General features: G+C 43.9%; 1 protein-coding gene across 12 annotated transcripts in view; it reads left to right on the forward strand.

The window, feature by feature from the left end:
• The window catches only part of si:dkey-205h13.2, a 155,229-nt gene that overhangs the window by 55,680 nt on the left and 86,996 nt on the right, over window positions 1–12,553 (forward strand). The window lies entirely within an intron of this gene.

Consider the following 12,553-nt stretch of genomic DNA (forward strand, 5'->3'; position numbering starts at 1 on the left):
TATGATGCTGCTTGGCCTGCTGTGTTCATCCAGCCCTGCACCTTGTTATCAGCGAGAAAGGTGGGGACCTTGATATGTGTGACTGTAATACCTTGACTCTGCAGCATCAGAATCCATTGGGCTATGAGATTTTAGTTAATAGTCTCATCCTTGATCTGTCTGTCCAGTGACAACTGGATGGGTGCATGTTTGGCGAGAACCGTTAAGGAGTTCAGATGAATTATGGATGCCAAATGATATACCGCCCCAAAAACTGCTAAAACAAGTCACTCACAGACCGAAAACTCTTACCGTACAGGAACGAGGATACACACGCATCTGGTCAGAGTCTCTTGTGCTGCTGCAAGAGGACCGCTGAGACAGTCAAGTCTGTTACAACAGCTTCCAGAGCAAAGGCTGGAACCTTGGCCAGTTCTTGTTTCAGTTTGGAAATGGTAGGAGTATGCTGCTAAGTCAAAACCCATGGGGCTTTTTCAAGATCTAGCAGTGAAGAGGCTTTAGAAGTGAAATTACTAAAATGGTTCTGGCAATATCCCACTAATCCAAAAAAGGATCAGAGGCATTTTACGTCAGTGGGGAGGAGTAATTGTAATATTGCTTCAATACTTTTTTTCTCAAATTCTTACTGCAGTTCCTAAATATGTAACTTTGGATTTCATAACTGGGCTGTCTTAGAATTAACTTTAGGACTCAAAAAAGATGAGGAGGGCCAACAGCTCACTGAGGAGCTGGAGATATTCTCCCTAGTGTTTGTTTCGAGGGGAAAAAATATCAACATATTGAATCAGACCCTCAGGTAGTGAAAAACCATCAAACCTCTGCACTTATCTCTGATAGAAAATGGAAGGAGAAATGTAAAACCCTTGAGGTAAATAAGTCCAAGTATATTTTTGGCCTTGAATTGTAAAAGCAAATTTGTATTGACACTCCTAAAATCTGTTACTAATATCTAAGACGGTAAAATACTGGCGCTTTGGAGCTTGATTCACCATAGTCTCAGGTCTAGTTGCTACTGTAGGCGCGGTTAGTGAATGGTCTTATTTAACAACAACAAAAACAGAAATTGTTGGAAAGCTCAGCAGGTCTGGCAGCACCTATGGAGAGAAATTGGAGTTAACATTTCGGTTCAAGTGACCCTTCCTCAGAACCTATCTCAGGAAGAGTCACTCAACTGGAAACGTTAATTGTGATTTCCCTCCACAGATGCTGCCGGATTTGCTGTGCTTTCCAGCAGTTTCTGTTTTTTGTTTCTGATTTAAAGCACCCGCAGTTCCTTCGGTTTTTGTTTGGTCCTATTTAACTCCTGGCAGTTGAGTATCAGCGGCCAGGAATCATCTGGCTTCCTAACTGGCCAGATTGGTAAGTTATTTGTTGACACCACTGGGCATAACATGACTTGTTGTAACAAGCTTAATATTACTTTCAAAATGTCACTTTCTGCTGGTTTGGAAAACCTATATTCGTTTTGTGGCTTTGGATCTGGGCCATCTATGACCACTTCATGCTCCATCCAACCACAGTCATCTTCATATGGGAAAGCCAGATATACGCTTCGCAATAGTTTCTCATACCCCTGGATCACCACATATGTCTGTGCATTTAACCCAAATTTCCCCAATGCTGCAAATTTTTTCAGAGTATGTCCTGGCTGCGATTTCTACTGGTGCCTCAACTACTTCTCCCATTTGTCAGATACAGCAATTTACGAGACTAAATGTCAGATTACACTGTCTTATCCTGTCTTGCCAAGAATGTGCTCTGATTCTGGATACAAAGAACAAAGAGGAACAAAGAAAATTACAGCACAGGAACAGGCCCTTCGGCCCTCCAAGCCTGTGTCAATCCAGATCCTCTATCTAAATCTGTCGCCTATTTTCCAAGGATCTGTATCCCTCTGCTCCCTGCCCATTCATGTATCTGTTTAGTGTCTCTCCTACCTCCGCTGGCAACGCGTTCCAGGCACCCACCACCCTCTGCGTAAAGAACTTTCCACGTATATCTCCCTTAAACTTTTCCCCTCTCACCTTGAAATCGTGACCCCGAGTAATTGAGTCCCCCGCTCTGGGAAAAAGCTCCTTGCTATCCACCCTGTCTATACCTCTCATGATTTTGTAGACCTCAATCAGGAACGCCCTCAACCTCCGTCTTTCTAATGTAAATAATCCTAATCTACTCAACCTCTCCTCATAGCTAGCGCCCTCCATACCAGGCAACATTCTAGTGAACCTTCTCTGCACCCTCCCAAAGCATTCACATCCTTTTGGTAAAGTGGCGACCAGAATTGTACGCAGTATTCCAAATGTGGTCGAACCAAAGTCCTACACTACTGTAACATGACCTGCCAACTCTTGTACTCACTGCCCCGTCTGATGAATTAAATCATGCCGTATGCCTTCTTGACCACTCTATCCACCTGCATTGCCACCTTCAGGGTACAATGGACCTTAACACCCAGATCTGTCTGTGCATCAATTTTCCCCAGGGCTTTTCCATTTACAGTATAGTTCGCTCTTGAATTGGATCTTCCAAAATGCATCACCTTGCATTTGCCTGGATTGAACTCCATCTGCCTTTTCTCCGCTCAACTCTCCAATCTATCCATATTCTGCTGCATTCTCCGACAGTCCCCTTGACTATCTGCTACTCCACCATCTGCAAACTTGCTAATCAGGCAATCTATACCTCCCTCCAGATCATTTATGTATATCACAAACAACAGTGGTCCCAACATGGATCCCTGTGGAACACCACTGGTCACAGTTCTCCATTTTGAGAAATTCCCTTCCACTACAACTCTCTGTCTCTTGTTGCCCAGCCAGTTCTCTATCCATCTAGTTAGTACACCCTGGACCCCATGCGACTTCACTTTCTCCATCAGCCTACCATGGGGAACCTTATCAAATGCCTTACTGAAGTCCATGTATATGACATCCACAGCCCTTTCCTCATCTATCAACTTTGTCACTTCCTCAAAGAATTCTATCAAGTTGGTAAGACATGACCTTCCCTGCACAAAACCATGCTGCCTGTCACTAATAAGCCCATTCTCTTCCAAATGTAAATAGATTCTATCCCTCAGTATCTTCTCCAGCAGCTTCCCCACCACTGACGTTAGGCTCACCGGTCTATAATTACCTTGATTATCCTTGCTACCCTTCTTAAACAAGGGGACAACATTAGCAAATCTCCAGACCTCCGGGACCTCACGTGTGCTCAAGGATGCTGCAAAGATATCTGTTAAGGCCCCAGCTATTTCCTCTCTCGCTTCCCTCAGTAACTTGGGATAGAACCCATCCAGACCTGGGGACTTGTCCACCCGAATGCCTTTTAGAATACCCAACACTTTCCCCCTCCTTATGCCAACTTGACCTAGAATAATCAAACACCTATCCCTAACCTCAACATCCATCATGTCCCTCTCCTCGGTGAATACCGACGCAAAGTACTAATTAAGAACCTCACTCATTTTCTTTGACTCCTCACATAACTTCCCTCCTTTGTCCTTGAGTGGGCCAACCCTTTCTCCAGTTACCCTCTTGCTCCTTATGTACGAATAAAAGTCTTTGGGATTTTCCTTAACCCTGTTTGCTAAAGATATTTCATGACCCCTTTTAGCCGTCTTAATTCCTCGTTTCACATTGGTCCTACTTTCCCGATATTCTTCCAAAGCGTCATCTGTTTTCAGTCACCTAGACCTTATGTACGCTTCCTTTTTCCTCTTTACTAGTCTCACAATTTCACCTGTCATCCATGGTTCCCTAATCTTGCCCTTTCTATCCCTCATTTTCACAGGGATATGTCTGTCCTGCACTCTGATCAACTTCTCTTTAAAAGCCTCCCACATATCAAATGTGGATTTACCCTCAAACAGCTGCTCCCAATCCACATTCCCCAGCTCCTGCCGAATTTTGCTACAGTTGGCCTTCCCCCAGTTCAGTACTCTTCTTTTAGGACCACTCTCGTCTTTGTCCATCAGTATTCTAAAACTTGCAGAATTGTGATCACTGTTCCCATAGTAATCCCCTACTGAAACTTCAACCACCTGGCTGGGCTTATTCCTCAACACCAGGTCCAGTATGGCCCCTTCCCGAGTTGGACTATTTACATACTGCTCTAGAAATCCCTCCTGGATGCTCCTTACAAATTCTGCTCCATCTAAACCCCTAACACTAAGTGAATCCCAGTCAATGTTGGGAAAATTAAAATCTCCCATCACCACCACCCTGCTGCTCCTACATCTTTCCATAATCTGTCGACATATTTGTACCTCTATCTCACGCTCGCTGTTGGGAGGCCTGTAGTACAGCCTCAACATTGTTACCGCACCCTTCCTATTTCTGAGCTCTGCCCATATTGCCTCACTGCTCGAGTCCTCCATAGTGCCCTCCTTCAGCACAGCTGTGATATCCTCTTTGACCAGTAATGCAACTCCTCCACCCGTTTTACCTCCCTCTCTATCCCACCTGAAGCATCTATATACTGGGATATTTAGTTGCCAATCTTGCCCTTCCCTCAACCACGTCTTAGTAACAGCAATAACATCATACTCCCAGGTACTAATCCAAGCCCCAAGTTCATCTGCCTTACCTATCACACTTCTCACATTAAAACAAATGCACCTCAGACCACCTGTCCCTTTGCGTTCATCATCTGCTCTCTGCCTACTCTTCCCCCTAGTCACACTGACTTCATTATCTGGCTCCTTACAGGCTTTAGTTACTACCTCCTTACTGACCACTAACCTCCTCATTTGGTTCCCATCCCCCTGCGACATTAGTTTAACAGCATTAGCAAAAGCACCCCCTAGGACATTGGTTCCAGTCCTGCCCAGGTGTAGACCGTCTGATTTGTAATAGTCCCACCTCCCCCAGGACCAGTCCCAATATCCCAAAAATCTGGACCCTTCCCTCCTGCACCATCTCTCAAGCCACTCATTTATCCTGCCTATTCTTTCATTTCTACTCTGACTAGCACGTGGCACTGGTAGCAATCCTGAGATTACTACCTCTGAGGTCCTACTTTTTAACTTGGCTCCTAACTCTCTAAATTCTGCTTGTAGGACCTCATCCCATTTTTTACCTATATCATTGGTGCCTATATGCACCACGACAGCTGGCTGTTCACCCTCCCCCTTCAGAATGTCCTGCAGTCGATCTGAGACATCCCTGACCTGTGCACCTGGGAGGCAATATACCATTCGGGAGATAGTAGATAGTTTTCTGAAGAAGGGCCTAGACCCGAAACATCAGCTTTCCTGCTCCTCTGATGCTGCTTGGCCTGCTGTGTTCATCCATCTCTACACCTTATACCATTCGGGAGTCTGGTTTTTGACTGCAGAACCACCTATCTACTCCCCTTACAATCGAATGCTCTATGACTATGGCCCTTCCACTCTTTATCCCGCCCTTCTGTACAGCAGAGCCAGCCACGGTGCCATGAACCTGGCTACTGCTGCCTTCCCCTGGTGAGCCATCTCCCCCAACAGTATCCAAAACAGTATACCTGTTTTGGAAGGAGATGACCGCAGGGGACTACTGCATTGCCTTCCTGCTTTCTCTCTGCCTTTTGGTCACCCATTCCCTTTCTCCCTCAGCAATCCTAATCCGTGGTGTGACCAATTTGCTGAACGTGCTATCCACGACTTCCTCAGCATCACAGATGCTCCAAAGTGAGTCCATCCGCATCTCCAAAGTCGTCATGTGGTCTAACAAGAGCTGCAGCTGGACACATTTCCTGCACGTATAGGAGTCAGGGACATCAGCCGTGTCCCTGAGCTCCCACATTGAGCACGAAGAGCATAACACGGGTCTGGGATCTCCTGCCATTTTTACTCTTTAAGCTTAATTTAGTCCTACTATAATATCAAATACTAGATAAATGAAATGAAAAAAGTTTTACCAAATCACTCTACTTGCCAGCACACGATAAAAAAAAAGAAAAATCTTACCTTTCTCAACACACCACAGTTTTTTTTTGGTCAGAGGAAGAGGGCGGGTGGGAGACACAACATGTGTAGTGTCTCGGGTTTAGCCACTGCCCAAACATATCAGTTCACTCACCTTCCCAGAGCAATTCGACCGCTCCCACTCAGCTCCGCTGTCGAAATGAAGAACTTACCTTTGCGGCAGGCCCCTGGTCCTCGCTCTCACCACTCCTGCTGCTGCTGCAAAAATGGACAATTTTACTAATATAGCCTCATGATAACAAATCAAACTTTCCAATCAAAATTCTAAGGGAGTGTGTTAAGCTTCTAGTATCCCACACAAATTCTGTGGATTGGTCTCCTTCCTCACTTTCTACTGGAAGTCATCCCACTTGGACTGTCACACCCATAACGGAGAGGCTTGATACCATCGCGTGCTCACACCTAGGTCCAGAAGCTGAGGTATGGAGAGTTAGGACTGTCCATCTCTATGACTGGGGTCACAGCGACATGTACCTGTCCCTTATCCTGTCCTTCTACTGATAAAAGTTTATAATTTTGACGTGACCCCTGGTGTTGCAAAGGCTGGCAGGGTGCTCGGCATTCTCTAGCCTAGAGGCCCAAGCAGCTGTAATTGTAACAGTGGTCCTGGATTTCCACTTTGGCCAGTGTGATGATCTTAATTCTGCTCCCTACCTTCAGACAAGTATGGGGATTGGGTCTCTGGGGTTGGTTCTTCCTCTTGCCCCATCCTGCATTTTTACATACCGGACCTGGTTTTGATTTCTAACTGGATTCATTCGTTCTTCATTTGCTTTGAACTTCCCAATTTCCTGGATCTCTTTATCCTAGACCCACACCATCCACCTCATTACCCAGACTTCCATGTGTATGCTATCGCTTGGATCAAAAACCTCGCTTACTAAGTCGAGAGTGTGATACTAAAGTCTCAGTCCATCAAGTAGTGTTAAGTGCCCGTTAATTCTGTCAATCTAGATCTGACCCGTATAGCTATGAAAAAGTGTATCCGTAAATGGCTAGCAAAAGCCGCTAGGTACTTCCCTTTCTTTTGTCTACCCCCCCACTCGTTCAAACCATCCACCAGGTCCTACGATCACTAGGAATCATGGAAGCACACAAGCCCGCACCCACTCTATGACAAACACTCAGAAGGATTAAAGACCCCATTCCCACAACATACAGAACCAACGTGGTTTATAAAATACCATGCAATTACTGCCACTAGCATTACATTGGACAGACAGGAAGAAAGCTCGCCATCAGAATACATGAACATCAGCTAGCAGCAAAACGACACGATGAACTTTCCCTAATATCAATACACTCAGACAATGAAGGCCATCCGTTTAACTGGGACAAGGTAACCATAGTAGCCCAAGCCAAACATAAACACGCATAGGAAGTCCAAGAGGCATGGTTCTCCACTCATGATGCAATCAATAAACATTTAGAATTGGACCCCAATATACAAACCCATACGAAACAAAACCGGAAATGACGTTACTCACCATAACGGACTCCAAGCAGAGTAGAACAATGTCGCTTCATCTGAGGCCTCACCTGATGATGTTACCTAGCATGGTGACAAAACATCTGAAAGAAAACAAGCCAGCTCAGGGAACAAGTCAATAACTTCACCCACAACCCGAGCTACAAATCTTTGCTAAAACCTTAAACATCAACCAGGTTCGTTTTGTCATTTCCTACTGCAGTCAGCACAGCATTTCTCAACTCTTGTGAGTTATCTTCCTCAATACTCTGATGATCAGGTACAGCTGAATGAACAATGGGACTCAAAAATTGATAGAATTTCCTGCTCTTTGATGTCAAGCACATGCAAGGCACTTTGCTGAATTATGTGGTCAAATGGTAATCAACAGAAGGGCTTGAAGATTAAGATCTTTGTTACCTTGGATAACTGTGCCATCCTGAATGGTGTGCTGTGTGTTACCAGCCCCTGCCTTGCAACCTCCATGGAATCATTTCACTCCACTGATGCCCTCTATGTATTTATTAATTTCTTGTTTAAATCTTTCATTTGCTATTTCCTTCTCCATTAATTCCTTCATGCTACTGGCTAGCGCTGTAGCACTATTCAACTTAGAGGCACATACTGCTTACTCCCTTCAAGCCTCCTCCCAATATTTTTGTCTGCCAGATCCCAGACCCTTTAATACCTTCATAATATTTAACATCACTTGGCATGTTTATCCAGAACATTTGATGATGTACCCCTGTCCAATTCCCTCATGATTCTGTGATCATCCATCTAAGTGTCATGTAAACAGGGCACATCACTCCATTGTTCTCTTTTCTGTATTTAATTTAGGAACCTGTACAACTGCAAAGGTGGAGTGACCTTCAACAGCAGGCTACTCAATCAACATTCTGGTTCTTCTACTTTTCACAGTAGACTGTTGTTTACATCGCAGTTCTGAAGAAGGGTCACTAGACCCGAAACATTAGCTCTGCTTTCTCTCCACAGATGCAGCCAGACCTCATGAGTTTTTCCAGTAATTTTTGTTTTGTCTGATTTCTAGCAACCACATTTCTTTGTTTATTTTTGTTTATGTGAGCTTGTCTTGTTTTCCCAACATCCTTTGTAGAGGATATATGGCTACAACACCTTCCATCACTTTGCAGATGATCGAGCGTAGACTGATGGGGCAGTAATTGGCCAGGTTGGATTTCCTCCTTTTTGTGTACAGAACATACCTGGGCAATTTTCCACATTCGGGTAGATGCCAGATGTTGTAACTGTATTGGAACAGTTTAGCTAGAGGTGCAAAGTCTAGAGCACAAATCTCCAATACGATTGCCTTTGCAGTGTTCAGTGTATTCAGCTGTTTTTATTTTTAATTCATTCACAGGATCTTGGCATTACTCACCAGTTTAATATTTATTACCCATCTCAAACTGCCCAAAGACCAGTTAACCATCTGCCACATTGCTGTGGGTATAGAGTCACATGTAGGCCAGACGAGGTAAGGGTGGTGGTTTCCTTCCCTAAAGAGCAAATGGGTTTTATGGACAATCGGTGATGAGTTCATAGTCACCCTTAGACTCTGAATTCCAAATATTTATTGAAGTCAAATTCCACCATCTACCACAGAAGTATTCAAACCTAGGTCCGCAAAACATTACCAGGTCTCTGTATTAGCAGTCTAGCTAATCTAGCTAATAATACCAGTAGGCCATCACTTCTCCTTGTATTTTGATGTCACACGAATTGAACTGGCTGAAGAGTGACATCTTTGATGCTGGGGACCTCAGGAACAGACTGAAATGGATCTTCCACTTGCTGCTTCTGGCTGAAGATGATAGCACCGTTAAAATACTGTAGAGTTCTAGTTGCCATATTGTAAAGTCTGTGTAGAGGAAGAAAGTACAAGAGAATATTTACAAGGAGTGATACTAGAAATGACTGGGTTACGTATCCCCACGTCTGCATAAGTTTCCACAAGGTGCTCTGGTTTCATTCCACAGTCCAAAGTTGTGCAGGTTAGGTGGATTAGCCATGTGAAATGTGGAGATACGAGGATAGGGTGGGTGATGGGCTGCTGTTGGACGATTGGTGCAGTCTTGATGGGCTGAATGGCTTCTTTCTGCACAGTAAGGATTCTATGAAATTACATATGACATTCCACAGAAATGAAAGAAACGGCCAGGTGGTGTGTTTCAGGTGTTGTTAAGGGATAAACATTGAGCAAGATGTCAGGATAACTGTTATGGTTGTACTAGAGAGCAAAGACATTTCCTTAAAAGACAGTTGGACTTTTGGATTGGGAGAGGATCCAAAAGGAAAGGAAAAAAATGAAGACTTGTAGTGAATTATAGCACAACAATAAAACTGTCAGATCACAGATCTTCTTCAGCTGCCTGGTTCAGATCAGATCTTTTCTAATCAATCTGTTTAGGCATGTTATAAGACCATAAGCCACAGGAGCAGAATTAGGCTGTTCGGCCCATCAAATGTTCCGCCATTTGAACGTGGTTGATACGTTTCTCAATCCCATTCTCCTGCCTTCTCCCTGTAACCCTTGATCTCATTACCAATCAAGAACCTATCTGTTGCTGTCTTAAATACACTCAGTGACTTGCCCTCCACAGCTTTCTGTGCTATGAGTTCCACAGATTAACTGCCTTCTGGCTGAAGAAATTCCTCCTTATTTCAGCTCGAAAGTGTCATTTCTTCACTCTAAGGCTGTTCCCTTCCCCCCTCCATCCTTTTAAACTCCGTTGAGTACAGACCTAGAGTCCTCAACTGCTCCTCAAATGACAAGTGCCCCATTCTGTATCATTATTATAAATCTTGTCTGGATTCCCTCCAATGCCAGCACATCCTTTCTTAGATACAGGGCCAGAAACGGCTCACAGTAATCCAAATGTGGTCTGACCAATGCCTTATGCAGCCCTCAGCAGTACATTTCTGCTCTTGTATTCTAGCACTCCTAAAATGAATGCTAACGTTACATTTGCCTTCCTAACTGCCAACTGAACCTGCATGTTAACATTTAGAAAATCTTGAACTAGCACTCCTAAGTCACTTGTGCTTCAGATTTATGAAGCCTTTCCTCATTTAGAAAATAGTGTATGCTTCTATTCTTCCCTAACAAAGTGCATAACCTCACACTTTTCCATATTGTATTCCATCTGTCACATCTTTGCCTACTCTCCTATCCTGTCCAAGTGCTTCTGCAGCCTCCTCACTTTCTCAGTACTACCTGTCCCTCCACCTATCTTTGTTCATCTGCAAACTTAGTGACAATGCCCTCAGTTCCTTCGTTCAGATTGTTAATGTATAACATAAATAGCTTTGGTCCCAATATGGACCCTGTGGAACACCACTTGTCCCCAGTTGCCATACTGAAAAATACCCCTTTATCCCTACTCTCTGCCTTCTGCCACTCAGCCAATCCTCTGTCCATGCAAGTACCTTACCCCTAATACCATGGGCTCATCCCTTATTTAGCAGCCCCCTTTGAACTTCCAAAGGCCTTCTGGGAATCCAAGTGTCATATCTACTAGCTCTCCTTTGTCTGATTCGCTTGTGACCTCCTCAAAAAATTCTAACAGATTTTGTCAGCATGACCTTCTGTTGATGAAGCGTGCTGACTCAACCCTTTTTACAATGTCCTTCCAAGTACTCCACAATCTCGTCCTTAATATTGGACTCTAAAATCTTACCAACGACCGAGGTCAGGCTAACCAGCCTATAGTTTCCCGTCTTCTGCCTCCCTCACTTCTTAAAATGGTATGTTACATTAGCCATTTTTCAGTCCTCTGGGTCATGCCCCGACTCCAGTGATTCCTGAAAGATCACTATGAATGTCTCTACAATCTCCTCAGCTGTCTTCTTCAGGAGGCTGGAGTGTAGTCCATCAAGATCGTGATTTATCCACCTTCAGACCTCTCAGCTTCCCCAGTACCTTCTTCTTCGTGATGGCCACTACACTGACCTCTGCTGCTGGCGTCTTCCACTGTGAAAACTAATGCAGCGTACCTATTCAGTTCCTCTGCCATTTCTTTGTTCTCCAGCCTTATTTTCCAGTGGTTCAATGTTACTCTTGCCTCTCTCTTCCTTTTAGATATCTAAAAATTCTCTTGATATCCTGTTATATTACTAGCTCATTCACCCTCATATTTCATCTTCTCACCACCACACACCCCTCCCCACATTTTTTTTTTCTAATTACCCTTTGCTGCCTTTTAAAGGCTTCCCACTAATCTTCACCACGTTGAATGCTTTCTCTTTGTCTTTTTTTTTGCTGTCCCTGACTTCCCTTGCCAGCCATGGTTTCCTCATCCTCCCCTTAGTATGTTTCTTCTTCCTTAGGGTGAATTTCTGCTGTGCCTCCCAAATTACACCCAGAAATTCCTACCATTGCTGGTTCACCATCTTCCCTACTAGGGTCCTGTTCCAGTCAACTCTGGCCAGCTTCTCCCACATGTCTTTGTAGTTACCTTTACTCGATTGTAATACTGTTACATCTGATTCCAGCTTTTCTGTCCCAAATGTAGCGTAAATTCTATCACATTAGGGTTACTGCCCCCAGGTCTTCCTTCACCTTAAGCTCCTAATCAAGTCTGTCTCATTACACATCATCAAGTTCAGAATTACCTGCTCCCTAATGGGCTATACCACAAATTGCTCAAAATAACTATCTCATAGACTTCCCACAAATTTCTTTTCTCTTATTACACATCTCTAGAGCAGATGAGACTTTAACATGGGTCTCCTAGTCTCAAACTAAGGATGCTACCACTGAAACACACAATCCCCTCCTGTTTCAGTGTACGATATCTGCCTATTGAACACATAATATGGTGGCCTTTGATCACTGGATCCATCGGACCTGAGAATACTTGAGAGAAACAAGTTAATGTGAAAAATGTTCATGTGTTTGTCTCCCAGTGATTGTATACAGAAATAAGAAATCATTCCTATCATTTGATCACCATGCCCTTTTTGGTCCTCTATTAGATTCTCTCAGCAACATTCTTTGAATTTTATTGTGATTCTGTGTAAGTTTGTACAGCTAGGTAAATTTTAGTAGGCGAAATTAAAGCTACTTCGCTGCAACAAGCATGTCGTATCTTTATATGCAT

The sequence above is a fragment of the Rhincodon typus genome, chromosome 31 (assembly GCF_021869965.1).
Source record: "Rhincodon typus isolate 14 chromosome 31, sRhiTyp1.1, whole genome shotgun sequence".
Taxonomy (NCBI): domain Eukaryota; kingdom Metazoa; phylum Chordata; class Chondrichthyes; order Orectolobiformes; family Rhincodontidae; genus Rhincodon; species Rhincodon typus.